The following is a 17,579-nucleotide window of genomic DNA, read 5'->3' on the forward strand; positions in this document are numbered from 1 at the left end:
CTTCTTTGCATGTGTATTATTTCACAACAAAAAAATGTTTTGTTGTAGCTGGTATGGCTTTGAAACTTGTCAGCTGAAGCCTCAAAACTAAATCCATTTCCTAAAGAAAAGGATATAAAAGAATGAACGGAAGGCTAAGTACTGAGGCACAGGAAATGCTTATAATTTGGTAGCTGAAAGAGAACAAAGTAAAGGAAAGCATGGAAAACACTAATCAGGCTGGGTAGTGACCCAAATAGGTTGCATGTAAGAAGTGGCATCTGAATGAGGTTTATTTCAAATTGAGAAGTCACCCCTTTCCTCTGTGCTACCAGAAAGTTTTGGATACACTTCAATTTCAGTACTTACCACTCTGTAGGGGCAATTAATTGTTAAGATTTCTACATCCTCAAAGAGACTAAGTTCCTACAGTACTGGGGCAGTTTCCTTTTCCAGTTACTGTATTCCAAGTATCTTGAAGAGTGCCTGGCTCATAACGGGTCCTTAATAAATAAGGTGCTTAGAAATGGAGAATGAAACCAGAAAAGGCCCATATCAAAGAAACCATGAAAGGAGAGAATGTAAAGAATTCCATGAGCAGTTTTAAATTTTCTTCAGTTTTCTTCTTTTTCTCCTACTTTTAACAATCTTTCAGGTCATTACTGTTTTTACTAAATCCTTTCCACTCTACTGCTACCTCTTCATCATTGCTGCAACAACTATCTAAACACCAACTATGTGCAGGGCACTTAGCCAGGTAATGTCAGGGATACAAAGATGAGCTTAGTGTCTAGTGCAGGACATATTCCAATACATAAATAACACAAAGCTGCAAGTGGAAGACAGAGAGAAAGAACAGGAACATGGCATGGACGTTAGAGGACTAGAAAAGGCTTTAGTGATTACAAAAGGCTTTCATGGAAAGATGACATCTGCTTTGGTTCTTGAAGGATATTAGAATTTAAATAGGGAGAAACATAGGTAAGAGCATTTCAACAGAGAGAACAGCTTAAGAATTAATAGGTATATGAGGGACAACATACAAAGAAATGAGGCAAGAAAGGCAGGAGTTGACGAGATAAGAAAAAGTAAGAAAGAAGCAGAAATTATGCCATTGTCCAGTGAGTAGAGCTGATAAAGGAGACCAAAATGGAGCAGCCACAGATGTAAAGGAAAACCAGAAAAATGTGGTTTCATAGAACTGAAGAGAGGAAACTGAACCGGAAGTAAAACTGGAGTGAGATGTTTTATAACTCTTTTCAAAAAAGACTGCAAAAGGTGCCAAGAAGTGAGGCAGTAATAGAGAGGATGTGAAAGTCTGGAAAGGTGTGTGTATGAAAGAGAGGGAGATATTGTAACAAATGAGTAGGGATGATGCAGTAAATCATCAGTTTTCAACTGGGTGACTCTGCTCCCCTGAAGACATTTGGCAATGCCTGGAGACATTTTTGGTTGCCGTAACTAGGAGTGAAGAAGGGTACTACCGGAACCTAGTGAGTAGAGGCTGCGGATGCTGCTAAACATTTTGCAAGTACAGGACAGCGCCCCACAACAAAGAATTATCTGACCCAACATATCAGTAGTGTCAAAGTTGAGAAACCCTGTACCAGAGCATAGGGGATACGGAAGAGAGAATGATTAACCAAAGAAGCAAAGTCTTTGGTAAAGTGAGAACATTCAGGCAGGAGGAAGACTTTTCTGGTTCTCTAACCTACTGACCCTGATTAGAGCATGAACCTGGAAGCAGCTTCAGGCATTACTTATTTGAAAAGTGTACTGAAATACAACATTCCAATTTCTCCCATCAACATGAACGACAATGTGCATGCCTTAAATCATTATTTACCCTGTGACTATTCTATAGATATAATAATCTATAGATATAAAAATCTAGATAAACCATTCATCTTTTGGGATACCATCAAGGTTTAAAATGTGGGTACTTCTATTTTTTTCTAAGTTCCATATATGTACGGCAATCACGTCCATTAAAAGGTTAATAGATATAAATGATCAGAGTGCATATACTAGTGTCATTTTATTTTGTAAAATCTCCTATGTACCATTTAGAAATGAGTTACAAATAATCTGTATTTTAACAGTTCATAGGGATACCATGTGAAAAGCAAGCCTACAAAAGCACCAAAGATGCCAAGTAACATTGCTAGAAAAGAATAAAATGAGTTAACAGTGATTATAAAAATGGGGCTGTAACTATCTTTGGTTACAAAGTGCAATATATTTCAAAGCCACAATGAACTTGATCATATAAATTTCACTTTGTATCATAAGCATGAAGACTATTTACTTACATATATTATGTGAAAGGTACTAAGAGGAGTTTAATCACAAATTCTGCTCTCAAATAAGAGACAGTCACTCATTTAAACATTTTCTGAGCACCTACTATGTGCTGATAATAGGCACATGAGGATATAACAATGAACTAGATAGACATAATTTTTGCTTTTAAATTACTTAGGGACAAGCAGATAAATAGGCCATTACAATGTAGAGGAAGCATAGATTAGTGAAGATGAACTCTAGAGACAAACTGTCTAGGTTTGGATCCAGATCTGCCATTTTATAAGCTTTGTGACCTTGGTCAAATTGTTTATCTTTTCTGTATCTGATGATAATATTTAAAAGTATTTACCTTATGGGGCTGTTGAGAAAGTGACATCTGAGATAAGATCTAAGAATGACAATAAGTGTGAACTTTTTTCTTGGTGAAGGTAATGGTGGGGAGGGTTTGGGATGACAAAATAATGCTCTAAAAGGCAGAGCAATCTGACTATGTGAAGGCCCAAGGAAAGAACAAAACCTGGCTCACTAAGGAAATTAAAGCAGTTCTACATGCAGAGTGTAACCGGGAGGTATTTGGCAGTAATAAGGTATGAGCCCAGAGAAGCAGCAGAGCCTAGACAACAAAAAGCCATATGATCCATGAAAGGGAGTTTGAACGTTATTCTAGAGAGTTTTTGTTACTTAAACACACACACATACACATACACACACAAACCGACAGACTTTTTCTCATTCAAGAATTAATAAGTCCGTGCTGGGAAAACTGGACAGCTACATGTAAAAGAATGAAATTAGAACACTTCTTAAGACCATACACAAAAATAAACTCAAAATGGATTAAAGACCTAATGCAAGGCCAGACACTATAAAACTCTTAGAGGAAAACATAGGCAAAACACTCTATGACATAAATCACAGCAAGATCCTTTTTGAATCACCTCCTACAGAAATGGAAATAAAACCAAAAATAAACAAGTGGCACCTAATGAAACTTAAAAGCTTTTGCACAGCAAAGGAAACCATAAACAAGACAAAAAGACAAGCATCAGAATGGTAGAAAATATTTGCAAACAAAGCAACTGACAAAGGATTAATCTCCAAAATATTCAAGTGGCTCATGCAGCTCAATATTAAAAGGAACGCCTGAGGGACTTCCCAAGGTGGTCCAGAGGTTAAGACTCCACGCTCCCAATGCAGGGGGCCCAGGTTTGATCCCTGGTCAGGGAACTAGATCCCGCATGCCGCAACTAAAGATCCTGTGTGCCGCAACTAAAGATCCCATGTGCCACAAGGAAGACCCGGTGCAGCCAAATAAATAAATATATTTTAAAAAATAAAATAATCTCTGTTTAAAAAAAAAAAAAAAGGAATGCCTGAGCGTCTATCCTCAGAACACTATATTGTGTTTTCACATAGATTATCTTAATTAATCAAAGAACCCTAAAGAGGGTGATACTGTTCATTTTACAGATGTGGAAACTAAGGTACCAAGGGAACAAACAACTAGACGTCAAAACAAGAAGGCTGTTCTTCATAGACAAATTTGTCTTTTCATACTCAGTCCAACAGATGATTTTACAATTTCTAATGTGTACTGTATTCCTCCTTACCTTGTTTTAAAAATAACTACAAATTACTATGTCAAAGTTTTATTTGACTGAAGCCAACAAATGGTGAGGTACACCAAGTTGGGAATTTTAACTCTCCTTCCCTATCCTTCCTCCCTTGTCAGACTTTACCGTTGAAGCATGTGACAGAACTATGACTTCATAATTAAGGCTATAATGAGATTTCTCTGTCATAAGCTATTACTAACATTCACTACAAACTCATCTAGTTCTGCCTCAAAGCTTTTTTCCTAACCAGAAAATTCTCATGTCTAGTCTCAAGCAAGCAAGAAATATTTTGGCAAAGTCTGAAGACAGGCATAATTAAGTCTTATGAAGCATGTTATGGAATTTTTCTCTAAAGAACAACTCACAATTCCAGATAAAACAAATTAAATAAGTATAATTTCAGAATATAGGGAAAAAAAGACACTATACTTGAAATTCTTCTGGCATTCAGTCTCCCCCCTAAAGAAGGAAGGAAACTGCACACTAACAACACAATTCATTATTGCTCCTTCCATGATTCCTGTTTTAAGTAGGTAAGAGTGTTCATAAAATTTAAGGAATTGTAGCTAGAAGAGACTGTCAAACTTTTTATCTAAGTGGATATTTTTAGAAAACAATTAAGGGCAAGCAAAGAACACTTTGCATGCCTGGCCTAATTGATTTTTCCATCTCACTTTAGTTTTAAACTCAATAACATACCTCATATTTATTAAAACATAGTTTACAAAGCACTTACTCATGTTATTATTTCATCCTAACAACTCACTGAGTATCTATAGTTTACCAGACACTGTGCTACATCCTACAGGCTTTGGCTCAAAGTACAAAGAGTTACGTGGAGGAGTTAGACACACGAGCAACTGATGATAAATATAGTAAATAAGGACTGGAAGAAAGGTCCAAAGTACTAAGGGAGTGAGTGTATGATTACTAGTAAAACTAACTTTTGAACTGGGTCTTGAAGAATAAAGACGACTGTAAGAATCAGATTTCTGATGGCAAATAACCCCGAAGAATTGGCTTAAACAATAGGAATATAATCACGAAGAGAAATCCCACGGTAGGGAAAGCCCCAGGCCCAGCACAATATGTGTCTAAAATAATGTTGTCATGCACCTACGTTCGTTCTACCTCTCTGTTCTGCCATCCTCAGGGCATGTTTCATCATCCCCTGTGGTCACAAGACAGCTGCCAGTGGCGACTGGGGCCACATGTTCTCTTGCTCACAAACAATAGGGGAAAAAATCCTCTCCCCCAGAAATAGAATGTCTCTTTCCTTTCAATCTAACTGGGACAAATAATAATTTACAGGGAAATGCCTTGAGCCGATTGGCTTGGAGTAATCAAAATCTACCGCTGAAATGGGTGATGAGTCATCTTCTCAGAGTCTCCTGGATGACAAAGAACAGGAGAACTCCAAGCACTGGGATAAACACATGAAAAACAGAAGTAGTAGGAACAAGAAACAGCTTAGTATGACTAGAGTAATGGGAAATCTAACGTTAGACACAGTCTACAAACTGTTGTGAGTTTGGACTTTACCCAATAGACAATGGGAAGTCAACACAAGTTTTTTAGGTAGGGAAGTAACATCCTCCAATTGCATTTTTTAAAAAGTGTGGTAGCAATATAGAGAACAGCCAGAGAAGGAGAGGAAAAGTGGGAGAACAAATGGCAGAGACTCCACTGGTAGGCTGTTCAATAAATAGTCCAGACTAGTAAGTGGTAACAGGGAGGGAAAGAATGGAATAAAAAAAGACAAGGTGGCAAAGCTGCTACGTAAAACACTGTGTGTGTGTGTGTTTTCCCTCTTACAGATGAGGAAAAATTAAGCCTCAGACAGGTAAAATGGATTGCTTAAGATTGCAAAACTATAAATAGTAATCAGAATCTGAATGGAGGTCTGATTCCCAGTCCAGTGTTCTAATACATCACAACTATGTCTAAAAACTCCAACAATGCTCAAAAAAGCACATTTTTTTTGAATCTTGTGATTTAAAGGATGTTCTGTGTATTGTATTAAAGTGATTTCTGTTTATTCCAACTTTAACATAATGTTCATTATATGGATTTAATGTCAATTTATAAAACTTAGTACATTATACGTTTTTGAAGTTTCTACATTATTTGAGATAGTAAGGATGCTGTGAAAGACTCAACTTGCAATGTCAAATTTAGACTGCCTGGTCTTCCCTGGTGGCGCAGTGGTTGGGAGTCCGCCTGCCGATGCGGGGGACACGGGTTTGTGTCCCGGTGCGGGAGGATCCCACATGCCGCGGAGCGGCTAGGCCCATGAGCCATGGCCGCTGAGCCTGCGCGTCCGGAGCCTGTGCTCCGCAACGGGAGAGGCCACAACAGTGAGAGGCCCGCGTACCACAAAAAAAAAAAGAAAAGAAAAAATTTAGACTGCCAAAATTTTAAAAATTAAAAGAACTGAAGCTTGCATTAAAAATTTTTGAACTTGTTTTGTAAATAAACTAGGTACTGAATGTTTGAATTTCAATATAAATCTGAAGTTAGTAGCTACATGAAAAGTTTCCTTTAAACTATGCTTCCCTTTGAAATTTTGGATTCTGATAACCAACTTCCATTATCATCAACTTAAAAAGAAAAACGCTGTCTCATCTTAAAAAAGATAATTGTTTTAGAAAAAGTCACTTGACTGTTTCTTTTTAGAGTGGAGAAGTCTGATTTTGTTTTATTACCACTGTACCAAGACTGGGTTAAGAGGGAAGGTGGTTTAAAACAGAATAAACACTTTCTATAAAAATTATAAACAATATATTTTTTAGCTTATTGGGTTAAATCTTAGTCTTCTGCTTTTAAATTCAATTAATAACTTTAGTGAGCACCTATGTGCCTGGCACTATGCTAGCTGCTGGGAATACAGCTGGAAGCAAAATAGTACTATAGTTACTCAGGCATATTTTGTATGATTATTTGATTAGTGTCAGTCTTCCCCACTGAATAACTATAGCAGTATTTTTTTCAGCCAGAACGTAACTGCAAATGTACAAAGATGATGCTTAAAAAAAACAACCTGACAATAACATTCCACCAATGACACAAGAATCTTCTTTCACCAAGTAGAAACTCTGCACCCATAACTGAATTTTTTTCTTAAAACATACCTGCTAAAACATTCAACAAACCAGGAATATAAGGAAACTAGCTCAACATAATAAAGGTTATGTATGGAAAATCCACAGCTAACATCATACTTAATGGTCAAAGACTGAAAGCTTTCCCTCTAAGATGAGGAACAAGACAAGGATGTGCATTTTCACCATTTCTATTCAATACGGTACTGGAAGTCCTAGCCAGAGCAATTAGGCAAGAAAAAGAAAGAAAAGTCATTCAAACTGGAAAAGAAGACATAAAATTATCTTTGTTAGAAAACAACCTTACCTTATATGTAGAAAACTCTAAAGATTACACACACACACACACACACACACACACATACACACACACACGATTAAAATAAATGAGTTCAGTAAAGTTGCAGGATACAAAATCAACACACAAAAATGAGTTGTGTTTATACACTAACAATGAACAATCCGCAAAGGAAATTAAGAAATCGATCACGTTTACAATAGTACCAAAAAGAATAAAATATTCAGGAGTAAACTTAACCAAGGAGATGAAAGATTTTTACACTGAAAACTACAAAATGTTGTGGGAGGAAATTAAACACAAATAAATGGAAAGACATCTGGTGTTTAAGGACTGGAAGACCGGAAGAGATGTCAACACTACTCCAAACAATCTACAGATTCAATGCAATCCCTATCAAAAAAATCCCAATGACATATTTTGCAGAAATAGAAAAATCTATCTAAAATTCATATGGAATCTCAAGGGACCCCAAACAGCCAAAACAATTTGGAAAAAGAACAATGTTGGAGGCCTCACACTTCTGATTTCAAAACTACTATAAAGCTAGAGTAATCAAAACAGTACGGTGACAGCACAAAGACAGACTTACGGACCAACAGATTTCAGAAATAAACCCTCAAATGTATGGTCAAGTGATTTTCAACAAAGATGGGCAGACCATTCAATGGAAAAAAGATAGTCTTTTCAAGAAATGGCATTGGAAAAACTGGATATCAACATGCAGAGACCTAAACATAAGAGTTTTTTTGAGGGGAAAACTCTTAGAAGTGTTTTAAAGGGGAAAAGCTTCATGACACTGGATTTGGCAATAATTTCTCAGATGTACACCAAAAGTATAAGCAACAAGAGAAAAACTAGATCAGTTGGACTTCATTAAAATTAAAAACTTACCAAAAAAAACATTTTGTGCATCAAAGTACACTCGACAGAGTGAAAAGGCAATGCATGGAATGACAAAAATATTTGCAAATCATCTATCTGATAAGGGATTGGTATCCAGAATACATAAAGAGCACCTACAACTCAACAACAACAAAGAACACCAACTAAATTAAAAAATAGGCAAAAAACTTAAATAGATTATTTCTCCGAAGAAGATATACAAAAGGCTGATAAGCTTTAGAGATGCTAATATCACTAATCTTTAGAGAAATGCAAGTGAAAACCACAATGAGATATCACTTCACGCCCATTAGGATGACTGTTATCAAAATAATAAAAACAACAAGTGTTGGTGAGGATGTGGAGAAACTGGAACCCTGACGCATGCTCGTGGGAATGTAAAATTTTCTGGATATATACCCAAATGAAATGAAAGCAGGGACTCAAACAGATATGAGCACACCTATGTTCATGGCAACATTATTCCAAAAGCCAAAAAGTGGAAGCATATGAAGTATCAACTGACAGATAAATGGATGAACAAAATGCAGTATATACATACAATGGACTATTGTTCAGCCTTAAAAATGAAGGAAATTCTGACAAATGCTACAACATGGATGAACATTATGCTAAGTGAAATAAGCCAGTCACAAGAGGACAAACATTGTATGATTCTACTTACATGAAATACCTAGAGTAATCAAATTCGTAGAGACAGAAAGCAGCATAGTGGTTGTCAGGGGCTAAGAGTAAAGGGAAGTGGGGACTTAGTGTTTACAGGGTATAGAGTTTCAGCTGCAGAAGATGAATGGGGTTCTAGAGATGGATGGTGATAATGGTTGCACAACAATGTGAAATACACTTAATGCCACAGAACTGTATACTTAAAACTGGTTAAAATTTTATGTTATGTATATTTTACCACAATAAAAACAGCAACAAAAAAAAAGATACCTGCTATGCATCTTTCCTAGTGACTCTATCTTAGTGTAGGATCTCATCTCTTCATACCCAGGTAACTGCAATAGCTACTACTGTCCCTGGTTCATTCCACTCTCTCCTCATTCTAACTCAACCAACAGATCACTGACAGGTGCGTCTTGGCAGTTTTAACATATTAATGTGTGGCCTCCAAACTTTCAAAGTCTCCCCATATCTTGCACAAGAGGATAAAAATCCAAATCTCAATCCAGTACTCAAACTCTTCTACAAACATATCCTTTCAACTGTCTAATGTCTTCCCAAGGAAATTCAGTTGTCAGCTCATCCTAGTTTCCCTCTCTATTCCCCTCCCCCAAAGCTAATCTCCACATTACACTCTTGCTTTTCCCTCACAAAGTAACTGCTCCAATCTCTCTGTAAATCTAAACCCTCACAGAAGCTAGCTCAAGTCCCAAGTGTTCCAGGAAGTTATTTAGACTCCTGAGGCCTCACTCATCTCCCTCTAACCAGAACACGTACAGCATACTTTGTTTTATTTTTTTTGGTACGCGGGCCTCTCACTGCTGTGTCCTCTCCCGTTGCGGAGTGCAGGCTCCGGACGCGCAGGCTCAGCGGCCATGGCTCACAGGCCCAGCCGCTCCGCGGCATGTGGGATCCTCCCGGACCGGGGCACGAACCCGCGTCCCCTGCAATGGCAAGCGGACTCTCAACCGCTGCGCCACCAGGGAAGCCCGTACAGCATACTTTGTATTGATAGATTGTTTTCTAGGCTCAGAGGGGTACATCTTATCTTTTCTGAGGGCAAAGTCTACATATTTCACTTGTTTCTTTCTCCAGTAGCACCTAGTATTGCAAAATACAAAGCAGATCTTCAATAATCACCTGTGTAACTGAACACAAGGTACAACTCTGGTGTGTGAGTTTCAATGACTAGAATATGAAATCAGAAGCATTTGACATGACTACTTCTGAAGGTTAGCCTGTGACACACAACACAGAAAGCTGCTGTGACTCAAGTGGCTATGTGGAAACCAGGTGGTACAACCCGGCAAACACAACACAGGTGTTTTAAATCCTAAAATTAGAGCCTGATACAAAGAACCTGTTTAAATGCTGGTAATGAGGAACAAAACAATATAGTAGTTAGGTTTTGTGGGACAGAATACTGGTTTTACTGAATGCATGCATAAATAAGCAATGCTACAACTGGACAGAAATACAGTCAGTTACAGACCTATGAAAACTCTAAATGAAATGTCAGTTGGTTTTTTATTAAATTCAGGTCAGGGAGAAGAATCTTCATGAGTTACTTGTGGTAACTGACAGTAACTGTCAAGAATCAGAGTGAGGCGCTCTCTCTGATTTCTCCTTTCAACTACATTGTACAAAGACCCAGGGATGAGGATGGTGGTGAAGAACGCAATCAATGAAGAATACGAGGCTCAGGAGTGTAGTGAAAAGAGCTCTCTAAATAGGGCGGAGAGAGGCCTAGATCCTAGTTTTGGTCCAATCCCTCGCCAGCTGCAGAACCCACAGCGAGTCACTCATCTCCCTGGGCCTAGTTTCCCAGTTCTAAAACAAGTCACATCATATCGTTAAAGGTTCTTCTGACTTCAAAATTCCAGGACAAGTTTAATCACAGCTGCCATTAACATGTATGATTCTTGCAATTTCAAATCTTTCTTTCACATTTCTGGGAGAAAGTAATTGATTTCAGCAATCTAAAAGAAATGGATGCTATTCAGAGACAAAAGATTCTGCTACTTGAAAAAACGAAGTAATTCTGTAAAAATGCCTATTTCCTCATTACAGTAAGATGTTTTAGCAGAGGAAACAGTTCTCTGGTAAAACCAAGACTGCTTCTGCGAATTAGGCCTAATCCAGAGTACTTATTATCTGTGCTGGTATGTGAAGAGGTGCTATTGTAGTTCAAAGCAGAAACAACACTCAGGGCTTCCTCCCCCCAAACGGTGAGAAAGTTCTCATCTTCGGGGTAAGGCTAATAAACAGCTGTGCAAATGATGAGACACTGAAAAATGCACGCTTTTAGCCTTTCAAGCACTCCAAGCACAGGATTCTTTACCAAAGACTCCGTATTGTCTCTCTCCCAACCTGTCAAAGCGCAATTCCAGTTTGATCCCGAAACAGTAACTTACCCGGACAATCTAACTTCTCCCCCGGGGAGCAGCCGTACACAGGCCTGCACTCCTCGACCCCTGATTCCGGACGGCAGCTCTCACGCCCACCCCGGGGCGGTCGCAGCCCCGCAGCCGGGTAAACACGCGCCCGAGTCTCGGGAGCGGTTTCCCGGCGTCCTGGGAGCGACGAGTCCCGCCCCTCGTAGCACTGAGACTGGAGCCGGCCGAGCCGCCGCCGCGGCCACCTCGGGCCGCTCTCCCCGCCCCAAGCGCCACACCTCGCGCCTCTGCCCCCGGGACGGCTGCGCACTGCCCAGCCCGCCCCGCTGAGCGCACCGGGACTGGTCAGCCTGCCACCGCCGCCTCAGCCCCAGACGGACCAGTGACCCTTCCCCGGCCCCGCGCCCCCCGCGGCGGCCGGGCCCCAGCCCTGCGCCCCCACGGCCCCCGCACAGCCCCTTCCTCGTCGGGACGCCCAGCACCGCGCCGGTAACAGCCTCGGCTCACAGCCTCAGAGACATCGAGGAACACTCACCCCGGAGGCTCCTCCCGCCGCTGCTGCTGCTGCCGCCGCTGGGACCGCGGCCGTCGCCCCCGCCGCCGCCGCCTGCACCGCCGTCCGCACCGGCGCCAGCGCCCCCGGCCATCCTCCTCCTGCCGTCGCCGCCGCCACCTCCCGTCTCAGCTCCTGTCAGTGGCTCAGGCTCCGGGGCTTCTCCAGGTTTCTCTCGCCGCCATTTTGACGCCTGGAGCGAGCAGGAGGGGCTTGGCTCGGCGCAGGCCTGGGGCGCCTGCGCGGCGCTGCGGAGCCGGCCCGAGCCCCCGCCAGTCCCCGCCGCCGCCGCCGCGCCCGGGGTCACGTGGGCCGGCGGCGGCGCGCGCGCCCTGGCTGGCCGGGGAGGCGCGTTCACGGGACCTGGGATCGGTTGGAGCCGAGTGCGCGCGCATTATTCCCGCTCTCCGCTCGGAGTCTGAAGCTCGTTTGCAGCATCTTGCTTATTCCGGGGAATTGTGGCAAATCGTTAAATCTGTCAGAGTGGAATTATAATGACTACGCTACCGCACGACCGGTTCTACCAATTCATGTTTCCATTCGGCGGCCGGCATCATGATCTATCGCTCACGACACATCTTTCCTAAAGCGAAGACTGCGCTTCCACAGAGAAGTCCTTTTTGACAGTCTTGGCGTTTTCTTGGCAGTTTATCTTAAGCCCTGTCTGTATGGTACTTTTACAGACACCACCTTGCTAGTTGTATAGTGGATTTGTTTTTTTTTCATCAGGCACCGAAAAGTTTTCCTCAGCAAGATACCCCCATAAACGTGGGATAAGGATTGATGAAAACACAGTCGCCGCGTGGGAGAGCCAAATCGCTCTCCCTAGATGCCCCTTGTCTGGGAGTTTGCAGTAAGTTCAGCGATGCACTAACAAAAACACTTATGTTTATGGAGCACCTTACAGTTCGCAAAACACTGGTAAATGCATGGCTTTCTTTGAACACCAAAACCGCCCTTTGAGGTAGTCAGGACGGGTATTATTATCGCCCTTTTACAGCTAAGGAAATAGGCTCAAAAATACTAAGTCGTTTGCCCCGGGGCGCACATGCAGCATTAGTAAGTAGGCAAGACAAGACTAGAACCCAGACATTCTGACCCTGGTCATCAGACACATTATCTCTCACAGTTCTATGACAGGCCCTAGCAATACATCCTGTATTTGTCCTCTGGGAATTTATTTAAAACTGCCTTTAAAGTATTTTCATTTTCAGTCTCTCCCCACCCTTTGAGAAACAAGTTTTCCAAGTCATGCCACCAAGTCTTTTTGTTGCTCTCAAACCATCTCTAAGCTTAAAAGAATAAGAGCAATGTCCAATTTTGTGATGTTTTTAACCATCTCTTTGTCCTTTATTATTTTATACGTTTTGCATTTGGTTGGAATATTTAAGTTTTTTTTTTTTTAACATCCTTCAATGGAAGTATTTTATCTCTTTAAATATGATCGTTACTTTTCTCTGGACTTTCTTCAGATTTGATGTATCTTTCTTGTGCTCATTCATCACTTCCTTACTTCATTGGAAAGATTATTTCTTTCCAATTTGTGTTATTTCATTTTTCCCCCTTTCACCCCACGCATCTCTCCCCAACCCCAATCCTCGAAGGTTTGGAGATTGTAGCAGAGATTGTAGTATTCCCTTGTCCAAAAAAAAGGACCCTTCTAGCTGGTAAGGGTCTCTTCAACTGAGCACATGTGTGGACAGGAGACAAGAAGTGCATGGAAAAGTGAAAAAATGCAAGGGAAATAGGCCCATCTAGTTTGAACAAAGGTTTGGCTCTGTGTGCCCACCTCCAATTCCCCTATACTGTTATACTTCCCCCTAAATGCACAATTGAATCTTATCTAAATTCAAGGCACGTATACCATTATTTCTATTATTTTGCCTTTGTCTTCAGCTAAATACTGCATTAACTGAAAGAGCTGTTATATGCAAACTAAAAATTCCGTCATCCAAACCACCTCTTGATAACTTATTAAACATGAAATAAGATCGGTCTCCACTATTTACACTTTCTCATTTATTCCTAACTTTCACTGCTTGATTTTGATTCTGTTTCCTAGAGACAATATAACAAACAAAATTAAAACAATACTAACAATATCATTCTAAAATCCGAGGGTAACCCCATTTTTCTAAAAGCTTTTGATGTGTAAATCTATCAAAGACTTTTTGAAAAGCCAAATAAGGTCTGCTGGCTTCACCTTGTCCTTCTGTCTATCTGAACACTAGGAGAACTCTAGTATGCTAGTTCGGTTAAGATTTACCTTTACAGAAATCATGCGTAAGTGTTCCATGATTTTTTTCCACCCTTTAAGTCATATACCTTGTGTTTTCTTATCATACCACTTAGGTGTCCTTACTAGATACTGAATTAACTTGGTTTACACATCATATGTCAGAGTTTAGATTTGTCTATTTCAGTTCAGTCCTACACATATATTTTTTTAAAGCATCCAATACCATGTGCCAAGCACAATGCTAGATGCTCAGGGTAAAAAATAAATGATTCTTTGCCCTCGAGGAGCTTAGACTCCAATAGGAAGACAGACTAAAAAATAATTTTTTTTAAAAAGTGCTAAGACAGTGTTCAGGAGCAGTGAAGAGTATGGGTTCTAGAGTCAGACAGATCTGGGTGGGCATGTGACACAAGCCAGCCAGTGAGAATCTATTCTGGAAATTTCTGGCAGGCTCTCCTAGGAGGTGTTTCTTCTTAATCTATATCTCTGGAATTATGACCTTAAAGGACAATGTAAATTGTCTTCCTTAGCTATAAGGAGAAAGACATGAGCAATAGGAGAGAATGGGGACCACAAGCAGAAAGAAACAGAAATTGAGAAAAATGGAAGCCCTGACATCATTTGAACTCCTGGGCATAGCTGTGCCCTAAACCAATCTAACCTTGGTCTTTCAGTTTTTATGAGCCATTAAGTTGCCTAACTCCCCTTTTTTCATCTTCAACTCGTTGGAGGTGGATAAAAGCAGTACATTTCTGTCACTTGCAATCAAGTGTTCTGTTCTTCCACTCCCTGCTTCCTCCATCAGTGAATGTCACCCCATTTTCTGTTACTCCAATCTGATCCTTCATTTTTCTACCATACGTAATGATCCACCAAAGCCTCTCCCTAGGCTCATCTTTCTGGAAATACAATATAGAAGCTGAGTTTTTGAAATCATGAAGAAAAGGAAAATTCTATTTCCTCCATATCAGCATTCTAAGAGAAGTATTATCATACTTACTTTATTTGTCTAAAGCTATGCAGCTAGTAAAGGATAGTGCTGAGATTTGACCTTTGATCTATTGGCTCCAACTGACAATCTCTCCACTCCAGCATAACAGAAATCCATTGAAGAATATCTGGGTGTGCCTCAGGAGAGGAAGAAGAATGTCGGATTTAAAAACGAAAAAGAGATGTAAGAAAACTAAAACTTTTCATCGCTTATAATTTTTTTTTGAAGAAAGACTCTATTAAAAAAATAATGTACAAATTTAGAAAGAGTGAACTTGGAACACCAAGATTATCTTTTGAAGTGCAGAAGGGCAATTGTTTCTCAGGATTCTTTGTAATAATGGATGGCAGCTTTTGTTGGATCTTATATTAGAATTGTGCTTTCAATTCAGAAGTGTGTTACTGATGTTACCAGTTGCATAACTCTCAGTGTTTTTCCCACCTTGCAGCTCTCTGCTCTTGCCGCTTTCTTATCTTGAGTTTCTCTTTGAGGTCATGCAATTGTAGATAGACACAAACAGACCCAGAGAGAGGCATTGCATTCCTCGAAGACCTTCGGTCCTGGAACAGCAATTAAAAGTTTTTTCTAGAGAGGAGAGAATTGAAGATGTTTGAGCCTGAGGTACTTCAGTCTTAGTACATTATATAATTTTCTAGAACCCTAACACCAGTTCATTTAGAGCATGAACATTTATAAAAATCTCATTAAAAAGAAGTGGGTTGGGCTTCCCTGGTGGCGCAGTGGTTGAGAGTCCGCCTGCCGATGCAGGGGACATGGGTTCGTGCCCCGGTCCGGGAGGATCCCACATGCCGCGGAGCGGCTAGGCCAGTGAGCCATGGCCCCTGAGCCTGCGCGTCCGGAGCCTGTGCTCCGCAACGGGAGAGGCCACAACAGTGAAAGGCTCGCGTACCGCAAAAAAAAAAAAAAAAGAAGTGGGCGAGTGTGCCTTTCTTTTTCATTGTATACACAGAGCTCAAAAACCTGATCTCTAGGCTATAGCTCTAATCAAGCCCTTTTATATAACTATAGCTGGAAGGTTCCACATTGTAGGTCACTGAGAATATATTGAATCCGGGGCTCACTAAGCCCTTTATTGAAAATTGGAGAGGTTTAAGTCAACAGTGCTAGTCTCTTGTGACTTGGAGATATCAAAGGAGGAAATTTGTTTGTACCTGTAATTTGAGAAGCTAAAAGTGCCACCTCCTGAGGTAGGGGTGGGCCGGCAGGGAGCTTAATTGCGTTGTGGCTGAATTTGGAGTCAGATTTACTGACACTGTCAAAAGTAATTTAAGGTTTTTTTCACAGAGAAAGACCTAAGATGCTTGATTCTCACATCAGCTGCACCCCAGTCTAAACTTTTCATGATTTGGATTAGTTCAGCCAGGCTTGTCTCTTACAGAGCTCTTTCTTAGCTTACTTCAGCATTTTTGTTGACTTTTTTATTAGAAAGTGGGGGAAAACCTGAGGGAAAAAAAGACTTGACTAACAGCATTTGTTAAGACTCTTTGGGTTGCAAGTGATAGAAATCCAGCTCCGATTAGTTTAAGCCCAAAGCAGGATTTATCATAGAGAAAATAAAGAGTGGCCCAGAACTCAAGGACAGGAAAGTATCAGAGCTTCAGGAACAGTGACAACCAGGGATTTGAACTTGGTCAGGATGTGCCTTCTGTTGCTTACCTCTGCTGCTTTCAACAGCTTGGCTTCGTTATTAACTCACCGTGGAAGGGCTTTCTCCGTGGGTCGAAAAACAACATGGCTCCCAAGTTAGACCATTCATCGAATAAAAGAGTCTGAGTTTCAGGCTGCTGATCCCAAGCATAACATCCCTGGAGAGGGGCGCTTTGGCCCAATATTTGAGTCAGGAGCCAAACTTCAAACCAGTCAACAGTGGCCAGGAAGTGGGGATAGGCTGTGTTAAATCAGTTCTTACAGGACTCATGTAACACACAGGTGCTCAAACTATGGGGATTTAGGAGTCCCCTAGACCCTTTTAGGGGGCCCACAATGTCACTGTTATTTTCATTAAAAACACACAATTAAATAAAAATTCTTTTCATAATAACACTAAGATATTTGACTTTTTCACTCATTCTCTGGAGAGCGTATGGTGGAATTTTCCAGAGGTTACATGACATGGGACATCACAACAGATTGAACACAAAAACAGATGTGGAATCCAGGTAGTTTATTTTTATTTTTTATTTTTTTCAGGTAGTTTAGTCTTCTATTAAGCCTGACAGTAAAGAGATTTAAAAATGTAAAACAATGCCACTCATCTCACTATTTAAAAAATATATATTTATATTTCATAAAAATGTTGTTTATGTTAGTATGTGATGGGCTTGTTATTGCTATTTTTAAGTGAATTAATAAATATTTTAAATATTTAAGTATTTCTAATATAGTAAATATTAATAGTTATAACCTACATAAACAAAAGCTCTTTAGAGGCATCAATAATCTCTAAGGAGTTCCTGAGATTAAAAAAGCTCCCGATGAGGGTGGGAGGGAGGGAGACGCAAAGGGG

At 40.4% G+C, this 17,579-nt stretch overlaps 1 protein-coding gene across 4 annotated transcripts in view; it reads right to left on the minus strand.

Moving 5' to 3' along the window:
- The window catches only part of BTBD7 (BTB domain containing 7), an 81,187-nt gene extending 68,775 nt beyond the window's left edge, over positions 1-12,412 (minus strand). The window contains exon 1 of one of the 4 annotated variants that reach the window (XR_003435621.1): positions 11,805-12,407. The gene's annotated coding sequence lies outside the window, so the exon portion shown is untranslated. Of the gene's footprint in view, positions 1-11,287; positions 11,610-11,804 lie in introns of those variants that run through there. The other 3 variants (XM_027120414.1, XM_027120415.1, XM_027120417.1) reach the window with 3 other exon arrangements.
- Positions 12,413-17,579: the final 5,167 nt, after the last annotated feature.

This window comes from Aethalodelphis obliquidens, unplaced genomic scaffold (genome assembly GCF_003676395.1).
Source record: "Aethalodelphis obliquidens isolate GAN/ISIS:26980383/991018 unplaced genomic scaffold, ASM367639v1 scaffold21, whole genome shotgun sequence".
Taxonomy (NCBI): Eukaryota; Metazoa; Chordata; class Mammalia; order Artiodactyla; family Delphinidae; genus Aethalodelphis; species Aethalodelphis obliquidens.